Source organism: Geotrypetes seraphini, chromosome 2 (assembly GCF_902459505.1).
Source record: "Geotrypetes seraphini chromosome 2, aGeoSer1.1, whole genome shotgun sequence".
NCBI lineage: Eukaryota > Metazoa > Chordata > Amphibia > Gymnophiona > Dermophiidae > Geotrypetes > Geotrypetes seraphini.
The window spans coordinates 232,245,850-232,269,507 of record NC_047085.1 but is presented as its reverse complement, the minus strand read 5'-3'; the positions used below and the strand labels follow the sequence as shown (position 1 = coordinate 232,269,507).

At 43.3% G+C, this 23,658-nt stretch overlaps 1 protein-coding gene across 2 annotated transcripts in view; it reads left to right on the top strand.

Annotated features, from left to right (window-relative positions):
- The window catches only part of LOC117353958 (suppressor of cytokine signaling 1-like), a 190,686-nt gene that overhangs the window by 63,326 nt on the left and 103,702 nt on the right, over positions 1-23,658 (top strand). For both annotated transcript variants that reach the window (XM_033930601.1, XM_033930600.1), the window contains exon 2: positions 19,763-19,854. The gene's annotated coding sequence lies outside the window, so the exon portion shown is untranslated. The remainder of the gene's footprint in view (positions 1-19,762; positions 19,855-23,658) is intronic.

The following is a 23,658-nucleotide window of genomic DNA, read 5'->3' as shown; positions in this document are numbered from 1 at the left end:
TCTGTACGCCAGTTCTAGTGACCTGCATTTGTTAAGTATGTTGCTTAGTTAGTTACTATTTAACAATAAAAGGTCCATTTCAAAATTTCTGCTGCTCTGGGATTGAAAAATTTTCGAGCTAGGGGTTTCTTAGCTTAAAGTCAAGAAACACTGAGCTAGAGAGCTGCCAAGTTAGTCAGTTCCAGGAGTGAAATTATGAGCCACTCATGGATTTCTGACAACCTTAACTTATGCATTATGGAACCTGAAGTGCTAATTTCAGTTGGTAGTATTAGGAACTACAAATAAAATACTGATTTGGGATTAAGTTCAAAAACAGGACTGGCCGAATAGTCTCCCTCCTTGAACTGGCTAACTTGACAGATCTGCAGTAATAGGCTGAGAACCAGGGATATTTGTCAAGTAATTTTCATCCTCCATTGCTTCTTTGTAATAAACCAGAGATGCCTAAGAAGTGAGATTTATGAGAAATGTGTATGAGAGACAAATTTACAAAGTTTTACATATGAAAATAAATTAACAAATTGAAGAAGAAATTTAATAGGTAATGGGGTAAATTGCCTGGGCTGAAAACTTCCTTCACTTATGGTTTATGGGGTGGCCTAAGGGAGCTGACCAATCGGAATCTTAGGACACTCCCAGCGTATCCCAGAATGCACTGGGAGAGAGGCCTAAGATTCCAGATGGCCCAGGTGCCTAAGGCTCCTCCTATGGGAGGGGCCTTAAACGTCTGGGCCAATCAGGGCCTTAGGCCCCTCTCTGGTATATTCCATGATGCACCGGGAACGGGCAGGCCTGCTATTCAGTTGGAGGTGGCCCTGCCGGCCGGAGGAAGAAAGCATCCCTATGGCCAGCCAACTTTAAAAAAAAAAAGGTACTATGGGGTCAAGGTGGGCTTGGGGGGGCAGGGAGCATGCCCTTCATTTTTGGGGGGAGGTAACTGGCAAGAAGGAATGGGCATCCCTCCTGCCGATGATCTTGGGGGGGGGGGGGTGAGTACCGGCAGGAGGGTCTGGGCTAGATTCAGCCTGTTGAATCGATTATTCAATTTGATTTTCCTGCCCAATTGGGTGTTTTTTGGTTTTTTTCAAAACATCCTGATGGATTTATTTTATAGCCTCTTCACCCCCTTTGCCCTCTCCTACCCACACTGGCGCTGTGGTGGAAACAAAATAAACAAAAAAGACTTTTCCTATCTCTGTTAAATCCTAGCTCACATTCGCGGTCTAACACCACCTCTGGCAGGATACACATTTCAAATCTGACATATTATAATCACAAAATAGAAAATAAAATTATTTATTCTACCTTTTGTTGTCTGGTCGTTATTCAGATCATGTTGGTCCCAGGCCCTGGTTGGCTTCTCATAACTCTTTTGCCAGGGTCTCCTGCCCATTTGTCGTTTTCTTCTTTCTCCGTGCTAACCATCCATCTTCCATCTCTGTCTTTCCCTTCCCTCCCTCGGAAGTCTGGCATCTTTCCTTTTTTTTTTGTCTCCATCCCCAGAACCACCTTTTCTCAACTATCCTTTCATCCAGCATCTCTCCCTCCTTCCCCACTACCCCATGGTCCACCATCTCTTCCTTTCTCTTCTTAACTACCCTCCTATTCAGTATCTCTATCCCCCCTCCACACCATCCCTTGTGTCCAACTTCTCTCCATTTCTGTTCCTTCCCTCCCTAAATCCCATTGTCCATCATCTCTCTCCCTCTTAGACCCATTATTTCTTCCCCCCCAGTCTGGCATATGCACGTCTCTTTGAACCCTCCCTCCGTGTACTTCTACACCAGGGCACCCCTCACCTGAAGGCCTGCAACCCCCCCAAACTTTGAAGACCTGCAAACCACCCCCCTCACTTTGAAGACCTGCAACCCCCTCCACTTTGAAGGCCTGCAACCCCCTCCCCCCACTTTGAAGGCCTGCAACCCTCCCAGAAGGCTTGCGTGTTCCCCCTGGTCTCCCGGTTTTACTTTTACTTAATTCCAGCAGCAAAGAGGATCTCCGGTGCTAGCGATCTTGGCAGGCTGCCATCAATCTCGGGAGCTTTCTTCCTTCTGCTGCAGTCTTGCACCTCCTCTGATGTCAGAGGCAGGATCGCGGCAGAGGGAACAACAGCTCCGGAGACCGATGGCAGCCTGCAAGGATCACTAAAGCACCAGCGATCCTCTCTGCAGACTGTTCCACTGCTGGAATTAGGTAAATGGAAGAGCGGGAAGGCAGGGGGGAAGCCGGACACTGCAGCACTTCCCGAGTGACCCTCCCCCCTCACCTCCTAAAGCAGGAGTGGCAGCGGCCGACCAGCAAGAGGCAGTGCTGCTACTCTTACTTTAGGGGGCGAGGAGGGAGGGTCAGTCACTGAATCGATTCGAACCGATTCACCCGAAGTGAATCGGTGAATTGATTTGAATTGTGAATCGGGCAGCACTAGTCTGGGCATCTGTCCTGCCAATGGATGTCTGTGCGAGGTGGCAGCAGAAGGAATTGGGCACTCCTGCTGCGGACATTTGGAGGTGGGGGAGGGCGGCTTCAGGGGTTCTGGCAGGAGGGTCTGGGCATCCCTTCTACTGGTAGTCTTTGCGAGGGAGGGGGTGGATGGGTTCCCTGCTGCGGCCGCTAAACTGATTGTGGCAGGGAGATTCCCTTGCCGCAATCAGCTCAGTGGCAATCCAATTATCTAACCGGTGCTTATGACATAGATGCTGGATAGAGAATTGTGGTGTTAGGCGATTCTATATAGGACACCCATGTTTGAATCTCAAAAGCTGCTTAGGTGGCTTCTGAGACTGGGTGTCCTATATAGAATCCGGCCCTTAGACCTGGTTTTACATTGTCTAAGTCACAACGTAGTAAGTTCTGTCCAGGCAGTCTTATAAAACTTTTGATTATCCATGCAGTATGACTAAGTTTAGGTCGGCCCACCTCCCGCCCTCACCACTCCTTCAAAAACATCCCTTTCTGCTCTGGGGGTACAGCGGGATTCAAAGGCTAAATAGTCTCTGGATATGTTTAAAAACCTGTTTAAATTATCGGCATTTGTATGACCTGTCTTTAGATCGTCCAAGTGCCAACTTGGGCAGATTTTTAGATTTTTTTTGTTTTGATTATGAGCCCCTTAGTATGCACACACTTCTCCAGCTTTTCTTTCTTTTTTTTATCAGCATCTTCACCTTCATTTTATTAATCTCCTTGTATAACACTAAGCAAGATGATATTCACCAGGTTAGTGGCAGGTGAGATAATGCCACAATCCAACTCACTGCTTCTTGAGAAGGAGTCAGGAGAGAACTAGTAACTCCTGTCATCCCCAAGAGAAAATCATAATTAAAGCATGGATGAAGGTAAGAAAGGAAATAGGAGAGATCTGTACCTGTGGAGGGAGAGAACCATGATGGGGGAGGGGGGAGATTAGGTTTGCTCAGGTGTCTTGCCAGCCCCTCTCTTACTTGTCTCTCCAGAAGGGCAGAGGTGATACTAAAGTGGATTAATAAAAACAAAAAGGACAAATTGGGGCAGCGCACGATGGGCTCTTGGCAAAAGACCCAGTGTCCCCGGGGGCCAGGCTTCCAGAGTCTGTGAACCCGGACCCACTCAATAAAGTGGACATACAGCACTGGATCCAGGAGGTGAAGTCTGAAATATTGGCGGAGGCAGTTCAGGTCCGTGAAGCGGTGCAAGAACTATGCTCTGACTTGATTAAAGTGGGGTCCTGGGTAGTTGTGTTGGAAACCCGTCTGGATGCTTGTGAAGAAAATGTGACTGGGGTGCAACGGAAGCTGGAAGATGCTACTGCTGACTTATCAGATTTTACTGGACAAGATGGAGGATTTGGAGAATTGCACCCGGAGAAATAACTTGAGGGTGAGGAGTCTACCGAAAAAGCCTGAGTATAAGGATGTCTGCGACACGGTGCTTTGCTTGCTGCACTGGTTACTCGAGGATGCTCCTTAGAACCGGACATTGAGCGGGTGCACAGGGTGCTTGGGACTCAGCTGAACGACCAACCGCGGGATATGGTGATATGTCTACAGAGCTTTGTGTTCAAGGAGCGGACCTTGCGGAGGGCCAGGGACATGGGCCCGATGACCTGGGAGAATCATCGCCTGGAGTTTTACCAGGATTTGGCAGCCAGCACTCTGTAAAAGCGGCACATCTTCAGGGAAGTTACCAAAGCCCTCCAGCAGGGTAACTTGCGTTACTGCTGGACTTATCCTTTTGGAGTAGTAATCACCATCAACGGAGTGCACATTCCGGTTACCTCAGTGAGGAAGGCACATGCATTGCTACAGCGAGAGGGCATTGAAGTGCCGGAAGACTCTAGCTCGGAGATGGGGGAGGGGGCACCGTCTACAAGCTGGAGTACTGCTCCTTTGAGGTCCGGGATCCCCAGAGTAGGTACATCATGGTAGAGGCTCTGTTGTAAGGTAGCCTGGTACTCTTTGGTCAATGTATATGCCCCTAATGAAGGCCAGGGGGACTTTTTTAAGGATTTGGTGCTCAGGATTATACAGTTTAAGGGGGGAGCTTTGATTTTTGGTGGCGATTTTTAATTTGACTGTGACCCCGCACTTGGGTAATTCAGGCACTGCTGGGACCTATGGCAGGCGGGATAGAAAATTGTTGAGGGAGGCTATTAAATCCTTAAATGTAGAGGATGGTTGGCGTTAGCTGTACCCCCTGGGACGGGAGTTACACATTTTTTGAAAATCCATGCCTCTTATTCCAGACTTGACTATATTTTTGTGGAGCGGGGCCTGCTTCAATGGGTGGACACAATCGAACGGACTGCATGGTCGGACCATGCTCCTATCTGGCTGTGGTTGGCAGGTTCCACAGGTGGGACTGGCAGGAAATATTGGCGCTTCAATGATAGTCTGCTGGATGATGCTGAGGTGGTGGATCAAATTGAGATTTGGATACAGGAGTATTTGGATATCAATCTGGAGTGTGGAGCCTCGCCGGAGTCTGTATGGGAAGGGTTGAAAGCGACTCTGCGAGTATGGTTGATTTGCATTAGCTTCCTCCTGGAAGAAACGGAGGCAAGCGGAATTTGATGTCCTGTTGGCTCAAATAGGGAGATTGGAGGAGATGCACAAGCATCAACCTTGGAATGGGGAGGTGGCTCAACAGCTCCAAAAGGCGCGGAGCAATCTGCAGGCTTTTGAGATGGAGCGCTTGTGCTTCAACCTTCAGTTGTTACAACAGAAGTACTTTGAGTTCTCCAATAAAGCTAGCCACCTAGTGGCCCATCGCTTGAAAGTGCACCAAATGAAGAGCCATATTTTATCTATTTGAGCGTCCTCCAGGGTACTTCTGCAGCAGAAGGATGATATCCGGGCCTGTTTTGTGGAGTATTATGCTCAGCTCTATTCCTCTGAGGAAGAGGGCATGCACTAGCTTGGGAACAATATTTAGCTGCCTCCTCGGATTGCGGAGGAAGATATGGGGAGATTGGACAGACCGATAACCGTATTGGAGGCTAGGAGTGCTTTACGATTGATGCATCTGGGGAAGTCCCTGGGATTGGACGGCTTTATCGTTTGATATTACAAAAGATATCAGGAGTTGTTGTTGGGCCCGCTGTTGAATTTTCTTAATTCCTTGGAGGGTGGTTGCCAGTTACCCTTTTTCATGTACTTGGCGGGGGTTACTATTTTGGTGAAAGAAGGGAAAGATCCGGCGCAATGCACGTTCTATCAGCTGATTTCTTTATTGGGAGTGGACACCAAGATCTTCACGAGAGTTTTAGTGAATCGTTTGATGTGCTGGATTCTGCGATTGGTCCATCCGAATCAGACGGGATTTGTGGCGGGCAGGCAGGCAGGTGGGGGGATAATGTTTGGCACGTGTATAATCTTTTTGGAGGGTGCCCACAGGGGTCAGAGAGAAGCGTTATTCCTGTTAATTGATGCCGCAAAGGCCTTTGATATGGTCTCCTGGCCTTTTTTTGTTTCAGGTCTTGGAATCCATTGGCTTAGGTCTGCGTATGCGGGAGTGGATTCGCATGCTTTACACTAATCTGGTGGGCTGTGTTAAGGTGAATGGGGGGTACTCTAGCACATTTCCTTTGTTTCGGGGTACGCGGCAGGGGTGCCCCTTTTCTCCTATCTTATTTGCATTGTGTGTGGAGCCCCTGGCGCAGAGAGTTCGTAGTAATCCAAATATCAGGGGTATTCTTATGCCCTTTGGGGAGTACAAGGTGAACTTGTTGGCGGATATGTTTTTTACGGTAGAGGATCCGGATAATTCTCTGCGAGCCGTGTTGTTGGAGTTGGAGGGGTTTAGGGTTGTGTCTGGCTTCAGAGTTAATGTGGGGAAGTCTGAATTGTTGAATGTGAACTTGTCAGCGGAGAGAGTGGAGGAGGTCCGCCAGCGTTTTTCCTTTCGGTGGGTTAAGTATTTGGTAGTGTACTTTGGCCCTCCAGGATCGAATTGGTATGACCTGAATTATGCTCCCTTATTCCATCGCCTATGGCTGGATTTAGAGTGCTGGTGGGGGGACAATATTTCTCTTGGTTGGGGAGGGTGGAGGTTGTTAAAATGATGAGCCTGCTTCGTCTCCTCTTTTTCTTTCAAGCCCTTCTAGTGTGGGTTCCAGGGAAGGCATTGGCAGGGGTGCAATGCAATATTCTTTCCTTTCGGTGGGTTAAGACCTCCCTGCGGTATTTGGTGGTGTACTTTGGCCCTTCGGGATCGAATTGGTACGACCTGAATTATGCTCCCCTATTCCATCGCCTATGGCTGGATTTAGAGTGCTGGGGGAGGGGGGAACAATATTTCTCTTGGTTGGGCAGGGTGGAGATTGTTAAAATGATGATCCTGCTTCATCTCCAAGTTTACCAAGTTTCCAAGTTTAATTTGTATTTGATTAATCGCTTTGTCATTCTTCAAAGCGATTTACAAGTAATTAAAATTACAGTAAAAAGATATATATATATAAAATAAATAATGACTGACGGGACACGGACAATTGACAAGAACTGGAAACAAAAGGATAGGTCGGGGAAGAAATTACAATATATAATTAAAGAGTGGGATACAATAATGGAAAACACATAAGGAAAGGGTAAAATATCTCCTCTTTTACTTTCAAGCCCTTCTAGTGTGGGTTCCAGGGAAGGCATTGGCAGGTTTGTCTAGGCTGGTCGTCGTCCGAGGGTGGGACAATGGGTGCTTTATTTGAGCAAATGGGAGGGGGGCTTGGCGGTTCCTAATGTGCTGCGGTATTATCAGGCGGCCCAATTGCGTGTCCTCATTGAGTGGCAGGCTCAGGTTCCGAAAGTGTGGGTGGAGACTGAGCAGGCTCTAGAGGGGGGGAGTGCCCTTATTGCACCTGCCATGGGTGCTGGGGAGGGTAGGGGCTGGTCAGGGCTTGTCTTCGGTGGGGACCTCTTTGAAGGTCTGGAAAGCGGTCTGGCGGGTCTTGTTGCAGGGGAGGCGTTACTTGTGGTTTATCCCATTGCACTATAATTGAGTTCACCCCGGGTCAAGGGGAGGGGTTGTTTGCATGGTGGGAGGCGCAGGGCCTGGTTTGTGTGGGTCAGTTCTGTGATTTTGTGCAAAAGAGGGTTCGCCCCTTTGGGGACCTGCAGTCTCGGTATGGCTTGCTGCCTCAAGATCTTTTTTCCCTACTTGCAGGTGGTGCACTATATACAAACATCGAGCTTCTTGGGGGAAATGTTAGAGGGCAAAACGGCTTTTGAACTCTTACTAGGTTCGGTTCTCAGGAAGGGGGCCTTATTGGCGATTTATAAGTGTCTTAATGCAGGGGGCACTTCTTTGTTGCCGTATATGAAAGCCTGGGAAGGTGATTGGAGATCTGTTATCTGTGGGAGGGAATTTGGCGAGAAGTGTCCTGATCGGGAATTGCAGCCTTGATAGTGGAGAATGGGTTTAAGGTGTTGTTTCGCTGGTACTATACCTCTAAATTGTTGGCTAGGATGCGAGGGGGCGAGTAGGGTTTGTGCTGGAGGAGGTGTGGGGAGGTGGGTACCTATTTGTATTTATATGTGGTGGTCATGTAGGGCAGTACATGATTTCTAAACCATGGTATTTATGCAAATATCTCGTATCCTGAGTAAGCGGATGCCGGCTGACTGGCGCCATGCCTTATTGTTTTGTCACAAGTTGGACTTGGGGAAGGGGAGAATCTTCTTTCTGTAAATTGGCAATTATGGCTGCCCGCTTGGTGGTGGCCTCCCAGCGGAACCAACCGGGGGCCCATTCTTGGCAGTTGGTGGAGCGGAAGTTGCACCAGTGGCAACTAATGTATCGCCTTACTGCTCTCCAGCATGGTGCCCGCCATGGATACACACATATTTGACGCAGTTTTTGCCTGCTTGCTTAACACTTATATATTGGCAATACTATTGTGGGGGTAGAGCTGGTTGGAGGTGTGCCAGTCCCTGAGGGAGATTTGGTTTTTGCGGGGCTACACTCTGTTATGGTGTGGTATTGAGGGCTAAGGGATCTGTCACAGAGAGGTGGGGGGGGGGGTATTTCATTCTGAATTTGTTTTTGTGTGCTCCTCTCTTCACTGGTAGCTTGGTTGCTTTTGGCTGGTTCTCTGAGTTTGTTGTTTTGGGAGAGCATGTTCGTTGGCTTAGCAGTGGCACCTATATGACCAACTGTACGTGCTCTTAGTCATTCTCTGTGTCCAATCTTTCTTTCTTTCCTGGTCTTTTCTGTTCAGGCATAATAAATATTTAGAGGTGGACACCAAGGCACATTTCATAGGTGAATAGGCTCATCCTGTTTGAGAGGGACTTAAGAGCTCTTGTGGTTAATAACACTGCCTATAGAAGAATAGAACTGAGCAGGGTTCATGTCCTGCTGTATGGGGTTTAAAAAAAAATTATTATTACTGGAAATAGAGAGGACGGTGTTTGAAATATTCATGCATGGGTGCAGCTGTATAACAGAGTTGAACACACAATTTTCTTCTGACATGTTAAAGAAGTGCTTCATTTTTCTCTTGCTACACTCCAGGAAACAGTGTGCCAAAAAAATTGAAAATTATGCAGAAGTAGTTTATAAATGTTTTAATATAATATATTAGAGCATTATAAATCCCCTTTAAGAACATAATAATAGCCTTACTGGTTCAGACCAAAGGTCCATCAAGCCCAGTAGCCCATTCTCATGGTGAATAATCCAGGTCCCTAGTATCTAGCCAAAACCCAAAGAGTAGCAACATTCCATTCTACCGATCCAGGGCTAGCGGAGGCTTCCCCCATCTATTAATAACAGATTTTTCCTCCAGGAATTTGTCCAAACCTTTCTTAAAACCAGCTATGCTATCCGCTTTTACCACAACCTCTAGCAACGCGGTGCAAAGAATGGCCACCCGGATGGTCTCGGGACTCAAAGATCTACCATACGAAAAACGGCTTGACAAATTACAGCTATACTCGCTCGAGGAGCGCAGAGAGAGGGGGGACATGATCGAGACGTTCAAGTATCTTACGGGCCGCATCGAGGCGGAGGAAGATATCTTTTTTTTCAAGGGTCCCACGACAACAAGAGGGCATCCGTTGAAAATCAGGGGCGGGAAACTACAAGGTGACACCAGGAAATTCTTTTTCACTGAAAGAGTGGTTGATCGCTGGAATAGTCTTCCACTACAGGTGATTGAGGCCAGCAGCGTGCCTGATTTTAAGGCCAAATGAGATCGGCACATGGGATCTATTCACAGGGCAAAGGTAGGGGAGGGACATTAAGGTGGGCAGACTAGATGGGCCGTGGGCCCTTATCTGCCGTCTATTTCTATGTTTCTATGTTTCGAGAGCTTAACTATTCTCCAAGTGAAAAAATATTTCTTCCTATTGGTTTTAAAAGTATTCTCTTGCAGTTTCATTGAGTGTCTCCTAGTCTTTATACAGCAGACCCTCAATATTCACGGGGGTTAGGTGCAGAGCTGGCCCGCAAATAGGGAAAAATCACGAATAAGTTTTTGGGCAGGCTCTGACCCACTCCCTCCTGCCTCCCTCCTGTGTCCCCGACCTTACCTGGTGGTCTAGCGGTGATGTGGGGCAGGAGCGATCTTCTACGCTCCTGCCCCGTGCAGAGCCATCATCAAAATGGCTGCCATGAGTTCCCGTTGTAGTCTACATTGTGAGCCCATTGGGACAGACAGGGAAAAATGAGTACCTGAATAAATTAATGTAAAATGTTCTGAGATCCCCTAGAAGAACAGTTTAGAAAATTGGCTAACTCTTGGGGATGGGATGGGGAAATTGAGTTTCTGCGGGGTCCACTTGTCATTCTCTAGATGCCACATCAACTGCCATTCCTTCACATATTGACAGGAGACTGTCGGCTTTCTGGAGGGAATGGGAACAGATCTCATCAGATCGCTGGATCCTGGACATTAGTTAGGAGGGACACAAGATCAAGTTTCTCGCCCCTCCTCCTGATCTGTTTCTCGACTCTCCAGCTGGATGGCCAGAAAAGGAGGCCAGGGTCCAAGCAATGGTACAATGATTCTTGGGCATTCATGCCATAGAACCAGCTCCCAAAGACAAATTAGGCTCTGGCAGGTACTCCATATAATTCATAGTGCCCAAAAAGGCACAGAAGATTGGAGGCCTATCCTGGGCCTAGTCCTTAAGCAAGGCACTGAGAGTTCCACGCTTCCATATGGAGACCCCGGGAGAATTCCTAACCACCTTGGATTTAACAGAGGCATAGCCTCGCATTCCCATTTTTCCAAATCACAGAAAATATCTGAGATTCTATGTTCTCAAGAGATTTTTCAGTTTATAGTGCCACCTTTTGGAAAGACCTACCCTCGGCATAGGATGGTGATGGTGGTGGTAATGGCTCACCTTTGCAGGACGATTGGTTAATCAGAGCCTCCTCAAGACAGGAAGTGAGCATGCAGTACAGCAAGTGGTGGATTTCCTCCAGGGACTGGGTTGGATAGTCAACTTCAGGAAGAGTCCACTACAGCCAACTCGATGCTTGGAAAATCTGGGAGTCCGCTTCAACACAGCAAACTCGAATAATTCACGCAGGCTGCCCAGCCCAAAATCTCAGTTTGTGGTTTCTACCAATCTGAACACTTTCCAACATTTGGCTTTGCCATCTGTATTTTCTTTCAGAATAACAGAACTATTTCTAATCACGTTATACAGTGTCCACAACTGATTTGTTCACAGTCATTCTTAGACATCTTGACTGATATTTCACTACATTTACACACAGGGCCGGACTGCCCAGGCCCACCCAATCTCAGCTTACAACTGCCAGTCGGATTCCTGCCTGCAGTCAGTCCAGTCCTGCACAGCTATACTCAGCCACCCTTGGCCTCAGGCCAACGGGCTTTATAGGAAGGCCAAGCCACCAGCACACATTACAGTGATCATCAGGTCCACTAACCTCCAGAGAGCAAGGCCAGCTCAAAAAAGAAGGTAAATAAATATAATTTTATTGTGGGTCAAGGACATTGACCTGTGACCCACATGACCTGTTCAATATTTTTGACCCATGATCTGCTGACCCATTATCAGCTCTGCTTCTACCAATCTAAACTGTGAAATTTTCCATTTGAAGTGGGCTCTGTTTTATAAAACTCTAAATCCTGTAAGCTGTTCCTTATTTTTACCATTGGAGCTAGGTTTCAGATGGAATTTAATTTTCTTCTGTGGTTGTTTCTTTGGGTGATGGAAGTGAAAACTTTCACAGCATGCAATATTTAATGGAAAGCCAAGTATTTTCATATTCTATATGAACAAGAAATGTCAACTTCTTGAACTTTGCAACCAAAACTTAATATTGAAACTTTGCTTTCAACTGCTGGGTTCTGTACAGAATGCCTGCTTATAGCGAATTATGTATGAAATTATCATCAGATGCAGTGAACCCACACATTTAATGGCAAATTAAAGGCAGAACAATTGAATAGGGCACATATTCCTCTCCATCAAGATGTTCAGTACGTAGAAATCCTCTGTGTTTATCCCACACATTCTTGAACTGTGACAGAATTCAAGAATGCGTGGGATAAAAACAGAGGATCTTTATGTAGAAAAAGAATGGAATCCAGTTAAAGCAAAATTTACCGTAAATGACCTCATAGCTGGAGCAAGCTTTGACGGCAGCTTTAAAGATTAGAAGTGAGACCAATCAATGCTGGGCAGACTTCTACATTCTGGGTCCCATAAATGACAAGGATAGATTAAAATCAAGGTTTGAGTGGACTTCAACAACTGTAGTGGTTATGAAATAAGACCGATGCAAGGCAGACTTCTACCGTCTGTGACCCGGAATTGGAAAGGGGAGAAAGAAATTAAATATGCCATTGTGTAATCATGAAGAAGTGGAAACTGTACAGAGTGCCTGTTGCAACTTTGGCTACCTGGATGCACCGTGCATGCCTTTATCTGCCAGCAGTTACTAGGTTGAAGTGCTTTACATGGTATTTCCAACTTCTTCTATTCTGCCTTTATTTAAGAGTATTCCCAAAATGAAAAATGGAGTATAGTATAAAAAATAACTGATTGAGGAGATAAAACTAGAGAAACCCCCAATGCACTATAAATTCAACAAACAATGTTTTATAGCCAAAGATTAAAGTACTAGTTGAATCCTGTTATATGCTCATAAAACAGTTGTTCACGGGGCAAAAGTTATGCCGATGGTATAGCTATGAGTTCTAATCGTAACACATCAATTTTCATGCAAATTTTTTCATAGTGTTACTCATAAATAGTGAAAACTAGGTAATCCATACACTTAGGGCTCCTTTTGCGAAGCCGCGTTAGCAGTTTAGCGCGCGCTAATTTGCCAGCTGTGCTAGCCACTACCGCCTCCTCTTGAGCAGGCGGTAGGTTTTGGGGGTTAGCGTGCGCTAAAAATGTGCGTGCGATAAAGCCGCTAACGCGGCTTCATAAAAGGAGCCCTTAATCAAAACAAAAAGAGTCTGCCAAGTGGGTCCACAAAAGAAAGTATGATCATGCCACCCCTCTCCTTCGAGAAGCGCACTGGTTACCAATCTCACACTGCACGACATATTCTCTTGCTTGTTTTCAAAATTAAACTTACCTGTTCTCCAGTTTTCCTCGATAAATACATCATTCCTAACTCCTCATCCAGGGACCTTAGATCCGCTGACCAGAACCTGTTAACCGTTCCTTCGATTAAAGATCTCCATTATACCAGAAACACAAATTTCTCTGTCACAGTTCCCACCCTCTGGAATGCCATGCCATCCCACCTCCGCCATGAAAATTCTCTGAAACTCAAAGCCAATCTCAAAACTTTTTTGTTCCAGGATGCATTCCAAACAATAAGATAATATTGCTTTTTCAACCACAGCATCCTACTTCCTTCCTCTTCTGAGAACCGCTTCTGTGAAGCAACCACCCATTCCCTGATGTTCCTTCCCATCCCCTCATACCTCTTCTTATTTTTATTTTGTGATGTAATAACTCTTCTTTCCTTCCCCTATCTCCTTCTGTATCATTTATGTCAAATATAATCATCTTAATCCTCCACCCCTTTTTATTTTTAAAATTTTATGTTTTATATTATTTTAGCATTGTAAACCGACCAGATTCATGTCGATGGTCGGTATACCAAAATTTAAATAAACTTGGAAACCAAAAAGCAAGAGAAAGTGTGGAAACAATGATCTCGATGTAATTTATTGAAAATCTTCACAAATAAAGGTGATGCAGACAACTGTTGAATCTGTATAACACACATTTTTCATTGTTTCCACAGTTTCTCTTGCTTTTTTGGTTAATCTAAACACTTATCTTAGGCCCTGCAGGGGTGTCAAAGTCGGTCCTCGAGGGCCGCAATCCAGTCAGGTTTTCAGGATTTCCCCAATGAATATGTATTAGATCTATTTGCATGCACTGCTTTCATTGTGTGCTAATAGATCTCATGCATATTCATTGGGGAAATCCTAAAAACCCGACAGGATTGCGGCCCTCAAGGACTTTGACACCTGTGTCTTAGGGCAATGAAGATGTAAGTCCCGGCTTCAACACAAGCTGTGTTTTGCAATAGCTACCTCAGGAAACCAGGCGAGAATGCTTTCCAATTTGCCTTAATCTTTTTGAACTCCTGAATGTTACCCAGTGAAAAGTGAAGTGAAATGACAAACTTATTTGAGAGTATGGCAGAATTTTTTTGCCCTGCCAAAGTTGATTTTACTGCCGTCTTGTGTTTTCTGCAGCCATTCCAGCATGTCGGAAAGTACTGTTCCATCTTGTTGGCACATCATGCATTATCTACTCTTCAGACAATTCTTTTAATTGCTGTGTTGTGACATAAAGGATAACCTGATTGTCCAGATGAGTTGAAAGACATCTTTATTTATTGCACCTTTTCTTATTGGACAATTCCACTTGTCTTTATCATACAGTCTTTCGACATTTGGAAAGAGCAACATCTGTTCCAACACAGAGCTGCAGCACATGCATCATACAAAGAATGTGCTCATATTGCAGAAGAGAAGCCATTTTAACCATATTTCGTTTCAAGATTTATTTAAAATTTGATAAAAATGCTTATAAAAATTTCTAAGCGAAATACATAATAAAATTAGGAGAAGCTAGACAATTAAAATACGAACAAAACAAAGAAAGAACAATATACACACAGAAACATGGTGGAAAAGGGATAGAACTACAATGGTTTAAGGAAAGATAACAATGATGGTAAAAATAAAAGGGTCGGGGACACAGCATTGTCAGTCTCAAAAGTAGAAATTTTATCTTAATGTTTAAATCTATTTTTATTAACAAGAAAGAACCACAAACAAACAATGGCAAAATGACAAGCAAATAATTTTCAATAAAGGCTACCTGCCAAAGAGTACTATACTCTTATGTCCTCCCAAGGCCACAAGAAAATCCCCCTTAGACCCCCCAAAACCCCCCACCCTCACCTCCACCTTCCAGCCCCCAAATCCAACAATACAAGGATTAACCAAGGTCAGACAGGTGGCTTAGGAAACAACTGAAGTCTGTTCAAGATGCGCCTATGATTCCTTGGAGGCAAAATGTTCAAATAAGGAGACCAAAGTCTCTACTTCTTCGGCGAGAGGATTAAGCCATCTGGGCATCCCATCCCATCAGTTCATGTAGTTTGTTTCTCCAATACCAAAAGGAGGGAGGTTCATCAGCCAACCAATAATTCAAAATACATTTTTTTCCCCAGAATATAACATTTACTCAAAAACAGTTTTTTTAGCTGAGGTATATACAGAAAACATGGAAAAGTGAGCAAACAGCATATGAAGTGCAGAGAGAGCAACAGGAACATGAGCAGGCCCCGCAGGAAAGAGGCCAAAGCCCCCCTAAAACTCTGTATAGCCTCACAAAGCCAAAGGCCATGAAAGTAAAAATTCACTTCAGTAATGCAAGTAGTACAAAGTTGGTTGTCTACACCAGTGTTTTTCAACCGCTGTTCCGCGGCACACTAGTGTGCTGCGAGATGTTGCCTGGTGTGCCGCAGGGCCGCCGGGCCTGGAGCTGACAGGGGGCCCGAGGCAGGGGCGCCAGTAGCTCGCCAAGGCAAAGTGAGTCGATCACCCAGGACTCACTTTGTCTTGGCGATCTAATCTATCGAGCCGATAAGTCTTCTTCTCCCTGACGTCAATTCTGCAGTCGGAGAGGAAGTTCGGGCCAGCCAATCGCTGCCTGGCTGGGCGGAACTTCCTCTCCGATTGCAGAATTGACGTCAGGGAGAGCATGCGTCTGCGTCGGCTTTGGGGCCTGTTATCCATTGGTGGGTCCTGTTCCCCGATGGCAGCGGCAGTGGCAGTGGCTTGGGGAACGGCAGGGAGAAAGAAAGAAAGGGGGCAGGCAGAGAAACAGAAGGAAAGAAGAGAAACAGAAAAAAAGAAAGAAAGGTCAGGGAGAGAGGAAGAAAAAGTTGGGGGAGGGAATGAGGTGTGGAGGAGAGAAAGCATACAGGCTGATAGAAGGGAAGAAAGATTGGATGCACAGTCAGAAGAAGAAAGTGCAACCAGAAATCACCAGACAAGGTAGGAAAAATGATTTTATTTTAAATTTAGCAAAGTGGAGGCAGTATTACCACAGTTTTCAAAGGAATTTGCCCAAATAACTTAATAGTTAACTGGGTAAATTCCCAGAGATGAAAACTTCCCTTCACTTACCGTACTATGCACAGTTCTGAATTTATATCTGCTGTCTATATTTTACAATATGGTCACCTTTTACTAAACCGCAATAGTGGTTTTTAGCGCAGGGAGCCTATGAGCGTCAAGAGCAGTGCTGGGCATTCAGCGCAGCTCCCTGCGCTAAAAACTGCTATTGTGGTTTAATAAAAAGGATGGAGGGTATATTTGTCTATTTTTGTATGCTATAAAAACCAAATACAGAGAGAGACTGAGAGCTGTTGACGAAGAGCTACGTGTGTGTCTTTCTTCGATTCCAGCCAGAATATCAGCTTTGTGTTCAGCCAAACAGGCCCAGGTTTCGCACTGAATAAAGTATTTTATAATTTTTATAATTTTTATTTCGTAATAAAGTAATTATAAAATACTTTCTTTGTGTTTATTTGATTCCTATTCAAGAGAATTACTTTATATATAGTCAATATAGGCACAGAGTTAAATTTTTTAACATTTTCTAATGGTGGTGTGCCTCGTGATTTTTTTCATGAAACAAGTGTGCCTTTGCCCAAAAAAGGTTGAAAAACACTGGTCTACACAACCCATATGGTAGGCTTGGCTTTGGGAAACATACGTTCTCAATAGGGTTCTATAGCGGCATTCCCTGAGCTCAGCATTATGTACAAGAACTGGGATATGTTTAAGAGCTCTGAGCAAGAGAACCCCCCCCCCCCCCCAAGTTCCCTCCTAAAATCCCGCAGCCAGGCCTCCAATATATTAGAAAGATCCTTAGAGGAGCCAAGGGCACTAAGCTGTTTATGAAAAAAAGAGACTGAGACTTTGGACCCTGGATCTGCCCCTCCTCCAAAAAGGTACGAAATCGGATGCCAAAATCCAGAGATAAAGAACCCCCAGGCAAAGACCCCCACGTAATGCAACAATTGACAGTGGGCATAAACAAGCCTAGGAGGGGAGATGCTGCGCTGCAGCACCTCATTACAGGACAGGAGCTTCCCATTGTCCCGCAAGACATGGGAAAGGTACTCAAAGCCCCCAGCCCGCCTTCTACCAAAAAAGAAGGAACCAACCCTGTGTGAAAGAAGAGATTACCCGCCAGAGACAACTTCAGCCAACTCATTTAGAACAGTCCAGACACTTCAGCCATCCTTCTTGCTTTGAGGCAAGTAATGTACAGGTTTGTGGAACCTTGAACAAATCCACACAATTGACAATTCTAGCCTTCTGAATCCTGACTGAACACCCCCCGCAAAAATACCCCCAAAAAACAAACAAACAACTTCCCCCTAGTTTTCCTGTGCCTTAATCTACTCTGAGAGAATGTTTGGGCATTGTTACACACAGGCATATACCCACACTTGCAGGGTGTTCCTGTTCTGACCTGGTGCTCTTCAACACATTTCTTGACTTCTATTCCAATTATGTACACTATCTGTAACTAATTATAACCTTTTTTACCCTTTAATGTTAATCTTAGGTTTGACACTTGACTTTATTCTTAATTTGTGTATAGAATATGCATGTGTGTGTGTGTATATATATATATATGTGTATATATATATATATATACATATAAACCACATTACATTAGTATTTATAGATCGCTAAGATGCCCTAGAAGGAGTACAATTCGATTTACAATTTTAATGTATCCAGAGATTACATTATTTCATTAGGGTTCATGACACAGATAGCTTGGTTTGTGTTCGTGTAGGCATATCTAATCTAACCTAAATCTTAAGTTTATATACCGCATCATCTCCATGAGAATGGAGCTCGACACGGTTTACAAGAACTTAAAATAGTGGGTAGAGAAGAAGAAAAAGGATTACATGAACTTATGTGTAGAAGGGGGAAGAGAAAGGGGGGAAGGATAGAGCTACAATATGATTATGGCATAAGGTTTGGAGAAAAGATTGGCTATATTTGGTGTTGTAGTCTTGATATTTACAATACAATACAATGTTACATTTTTTTTTTAAATGGGTTCCCGGTTTGTAGGGAGCTTGGTCATCTTTTGAGATAGGAAAGATGATTTGTGCCTTGTTTGGTTTCTGCTGGTCGTAGCTTGTCATTTGTGGGTCAGGGGAGTAAGGTATTTCCAAATAGGTTTTTAGACCTTAATGAAAGTTTTGGTAGGAGGGGATGTTCCTTAATTGTGCTGGTAAAGGATTCCACCATTTTGCTGCCAGGTAAGGGAAGGTTGTAGAATGAATAGATTTGTATTTGATTCCTTTAGGATTTGGGAATCTCATTCTTATATGGTTGCTGATAGGTTGTATTTGGGTGATATTTTGATTAAGTTCAACATGTCTTTTGTTCTGCCATGGAAAATTAAAAAGATAAGTATACATTGTTTAAAAATACACCTTGCTTCGAAGGGGAGCCAGTGTAGTTCGAGGTACAGGGGTGTCACTTTTGTCATATTTATGTTACTGAGGAAATAGGTCTGGGTGCTACATTTTGAAAGGTTTGTCGTTTTTTCTGTATATCTTCTTACATAAGAATTGCCGCTGCTGGGTCAGACCAGTGGTCCATCGTGCCCAGCATTCTACTCACATGGCGGCTTTTAGGTCAAAGCCCATGCCCTCAGTCTAGCCTTATCTGCATACATTCTGGTTTAGCAGGAACTTGTCTAACTTTGTCTTGAATACCTGGAGGGTGTTTTCCCCTATAACAGACTCAGGAAGAGCGTTCCAGTTTTCTACCACTCTCTGGGTGAAGAAGAACTTCCTTATGTTTGTACTGAATCTATCCCCTTTTAACATAAAGGACATTGCAATAATATCATAGTTGGGATAGTACCAGTGATTGAACCATGATCTGAAAGTTTTCTTTGGTGAAGTAGTGCTGAATTCTTGAATATTTTCTTGGTTAATGTTTGCATTTGTGTCTCCCAGGATAGGTTGTTGTTGAATATAATCCCTAGAATTCTCAGTTCTGAATCCAGTTTCAGTGGGGCGTTATGAAATGTTATTTGAGTGTCATCGTCGGTGATTCTAGTTGGATTTAGTAAAAGAATAAATTTTTTTTTCTTAATTTAGTTTGTTTCATGTTGTCAGCCCAATCAGCAACTACCGGTAGTCGAGTGACTTCCTCTACTGATTTGTTATTCTTGTTTTTTTGTAGAAAGGAATGCATATTGTAATATCATCAGCGCAGGAGTAAGTGAGGTCTGTCTTGTCTAAGAAGTGTCCTAGTGTTGATATCAGTATGCTGAAAAGCATTGAGGAGAGTGGTGAGCTTTGGGGTACTCCTCTTCATGCTGACTTTTCTTCCAATTTTTTTACATTCATTTTTATGCTGTATATTTGTTAGGAATCCTTCTAGCCAACTGTTTAGGATCAGTAATAGGAGTTGATGATCTACCACATCAAATGTGGTTGGTTGTCTGGCCAATGGAGACAGGGCAAGCTTTGGTGGAAAGTGATTCTTGCTTTTTTTTTGTTTAAATAATATGCACAGCCAGACTATATGCTAAAGTATTATTTACGAGATGTGCTGTAGCCTTCAGTACATTAAGTCTTGATAAATACTATATATAATTTGGTAAAGATTCTTGCTTTTCTCACTGACATTGTGATATTTAAAGTAAGGAATGTGATTGCAATGTATGGAAATGTAACGAGGGTTCTGTGGGGGGGTTATTTTTTCCAGAACCCTGCTCGAGATAACCCTATGGAGGAAGCTGTGGAAAGTAGACGGCGTCTGGAGAAAAATAAAGAAACGCAGCTGTTTTCAGTGGATTGGTAATCTTCAATTTATTCTCTATCGGTGTTGTTTTGGGGCATGCAATTAATATATTCCTATAAGATGGCTTTCCTCTGCTGTGATCTCTTGCTGCATTCGATGACCTACTGTATAGGATGACTCTTCTGTTTGCATTTAAAGGTGGCCAATGAGAGCAGTCCTCTCGCTGTAAAGGAGATGCAGAAAGCATTGGGGAGCAGGTGTGAGAATGAATCATAATACTTTCAACATAATCTATTTTATTTCTATAAAATGTGTTTTATTTATTATTACAATTTTTATACTTTAATCAGTACCTTAGGAAGGATATGGCGTTACTCGAGAGGGTTCAGAGGAGAGCGACACGCTTGATAAAAGGGATGGAAAACCTCTCATACGCTGAGAGATTGGAGAAACTGGGTCTCTTTTCCCTGGAGAAGAGGAGACTTAGAGTGGATATGATAGAGACTTATAAGATCATGAAGGGCATAGAGAGAGTAGAGAAGGACAGATTCTTCAAACTTTCGAAAAATAAAAGAACAAGAGGACACTTGGAAAAGTTGAAAGGGGACAGATTTAAAACGAATGCTAGGAAGTTCTTCTTTACCCAACGAGTGGTGGACACCTGGAATGCGCTTCCAGAGGGAGTAATAGGGCAGAGTACAGTACAGGGGTTTAAGAAAGAATTGGACAATTTCCTGCTGGAAAAGGGGATAGAGGGGTATAAATAGAGGATTACTGCACAGGTCCTGGACCTGTTGGGCCGCCGCGTGAGCGGACTGCTGGGCATGATGGACCTCAGGTCTGACCCAGCAGAGGCATTGCTTATGTTCTTATGTAGTACCTATTTACTGTATACTTAAATACTCAAATACTCCACTCAGTATGTCATATAACCACATCACAATGTCAAAACATTAGGAGTCCTTTTCCACAACAACCTTCATAAAACTGATGTTTCTCGGTATATAAAATGTGCACAGTTCACACTAGTTCTTAAATTCTTCAATTATGTTGGTATTCAGTCATTATCATTGTGCAAGATCCTTGAAACCGCTTTCCATTTCATCACAGTCAGCAGCAGTTCAGCCCTGTAATCATGAGAAGCACCTCTAGAAGAGATGAGTTAGGAGAGGAGAGAGCCATCCATTTCAGCATATCCTGCATGGGAAGCAATGTGCATGTGTCCTCTGCTAGGAGGTTAGATATTTTTTGGCGGTAATCTTTGGCGTCCATCGCTACAGTTGTGTTCCCTTTGACTGCAGGAGAATCACTAGGTCATGTCGTTTCTGTAGGGATTGCAGCGCTAGGCATTCCTCACATGGTAAGTTGTGGCAAGGTGCCTTGGTTCGGAGTAAAATCTTGTTAGATATTATTCTGAACCAAGGAACCAGTGATGGACATTCTCACTTATGGCATAACTTGCAAAATACTGTAGGTTACACACTAAGGTACCATATTTAGGTGTTAACATGTACACAGACCTGCTGTAGATATTCGTGCCTAAATTTAGATGCTAGTGCTGACATAGGCTAGGGTTTAAAAAAAGTATGAATACTGGAGGTGGTGGTGGAATGTAGTTTATTCATGTTAGTGCTATAGCTGGTATGGTGTAGGATAAACATGTCAAACTTGCAGCCCACAACAAACATCTTTGTGGCCCAGCCAATGTAATCCAATAAGTGATAACTAGAGTCGCAAAATTTTTCCTGCAATCCATTGGTGCCGAGCAGTCTCCTATCTAAGCTAGTTGAAAACGATACAACGTATGACTATAACCAGTTGCTTATTCTTATTAAGTACTATGATGTGGACGCCTTTGGTAACATAGTAGATGACAGCAGATAAAGACCCGAATGGTCCATCCAGTCTGCCCAACCTGATTCAATTTAAATTTTTTAATTTTTTTCTTCTTAGCTATTTCTGGGCAAGAATCCAAAGCTTTACCCTGTACTGTGCTTGGGTTCCAACTGCCGAAATCTCTGTTAAGACTTACTCCAACTCATCTACACCCTCCCAGCCATTGAAGCCCTCCCCAGCCCATCCTCCACCAAACGGCCATATACAGACACAGACCGTGCAAGTCTGCCCAAGACTACCCAAGACAAGTTCACGACTCTAGTCATAACGTACTATTTCCCCCCACTTATACTAGCAGTGAATCGGACGATAATCATACCTACCATTAGTTTTGTATTGACTTGCTTGGTGCACCTAACAGGAAATATTTCGCCTTTGGAGTAAAATAAAAGTACAAGTATAGGTTTATTTACATTACACTATTAATTTGTACAATTATTCTTTATCTGGTAAGTTAATATTTAAGAAAAGATTGATTTTTATAGAAATGTGTTTTTTTTGTTAACGATTACTCATTTGATTCAGCTCTTTGTATTCAGTGTCTTTATCAAAACCAAGTGATAGTAAAACTAAACAAAAAATTGCTGATGAACATCGAAATTTTCAAGAAAAGTGGGAATTGGAATATTTTTGCTGTGAAGTAAAAGATAAAATAATTTGCTTGATATGTAATAATGCTATTAGTGTGCGAAAGTTATATAGCATTTAATCAAAATATGACAATTATGAAGTATTAATGAGACAAGAAAAGTTGAAAGAGCTTAATTTGGGACTGAAAAAAACAAAAGTTCATGTTTACCAAAGTATCACAAGAAAGTGAAGTGACGGTGCATACATGCTATACCTTGTTGGAGTTGATAGCTAAACACTCGAAACCTTTTACCTAGAAGTGTGAATGTTTTTTTTAACAATCTCTTCTTCTCGAAATACAGTTGCAGGAAGAATTACTGATTTGGCCGGCAATTTAATGTAATGTAATTTATTTCTTATATACCGCTACATCCGTTAGGTTCTAAGCGGTTTACAGAAAATATACATTAAGATTAGAAATAAGAAAGGTACTTGAAAAATTCCCTTACTGTCCCGAAGGCTCACAATTTAAGTGATCATTTTAAAGCAAAATCATCTAGTTTCAAAGCTTTTTCCATTATCTGTGATGAGAGTACGGACATTGGGGGCCTAGCTCAGTTAGCTGTGTTTTTTCATGCTTGAGACACGAATTTCAACATTTTTGAGGAATTATTGAAACTAGTACCAATGTGTGGCACTACAACAGGACAAGATATATTTCTGTTTATGAACTTCAGCAAAAATACAATTTACCTCTTTCAAAACTAACTTCTGTAGCTACAGATGGAGCTCCTTCAATGGCTGGTAAAAACAACGTTTTTATGGCATTACTACGAGAAAAACAAAGTGAAACTTGTGACGGATCCAAGATTCATCATACGTATTGCATTATACATCAAGAAGTATTATGCACAAAGATAATAAACATGGAAAATGTGTTGACATTTGTCAAAAAATATCAATTTCATAAGCTCTCAAGGCTTAAATCTGCGACAATTCTCTGCTTTCTTAAGTGAATTAAAAAATGAATATTCCGGTTTGTCCTACTTTACCGAGGTTTGTTGGCTATCCTGCTCCAAGGTCCTTAGTTCTTGGACTTGAAAGAAAAAATGTCATTTTTTAATAACTAAAAATCAAGGCATAAGATTGTTTTCTGAACCAGTATGGTTACAAAATTTATCCTTCATAGCTAATATAACAAAACACTTGAATGATTTAAATTTAAAACTGCAAGGAAAAGATCAGATCATTACTAACGTGTGTAATTAAGTTAAAGCATTCCAATGTAAGTTAGTTCTTTGGGAAAAGCGGTTGAAAAATGAAGATTTAGGGCTCCTTTTACTAAGGTGCGCAAGCGTTTTTAGCGCGCGCTAAACCTGTGCTAAGCTTCTAGA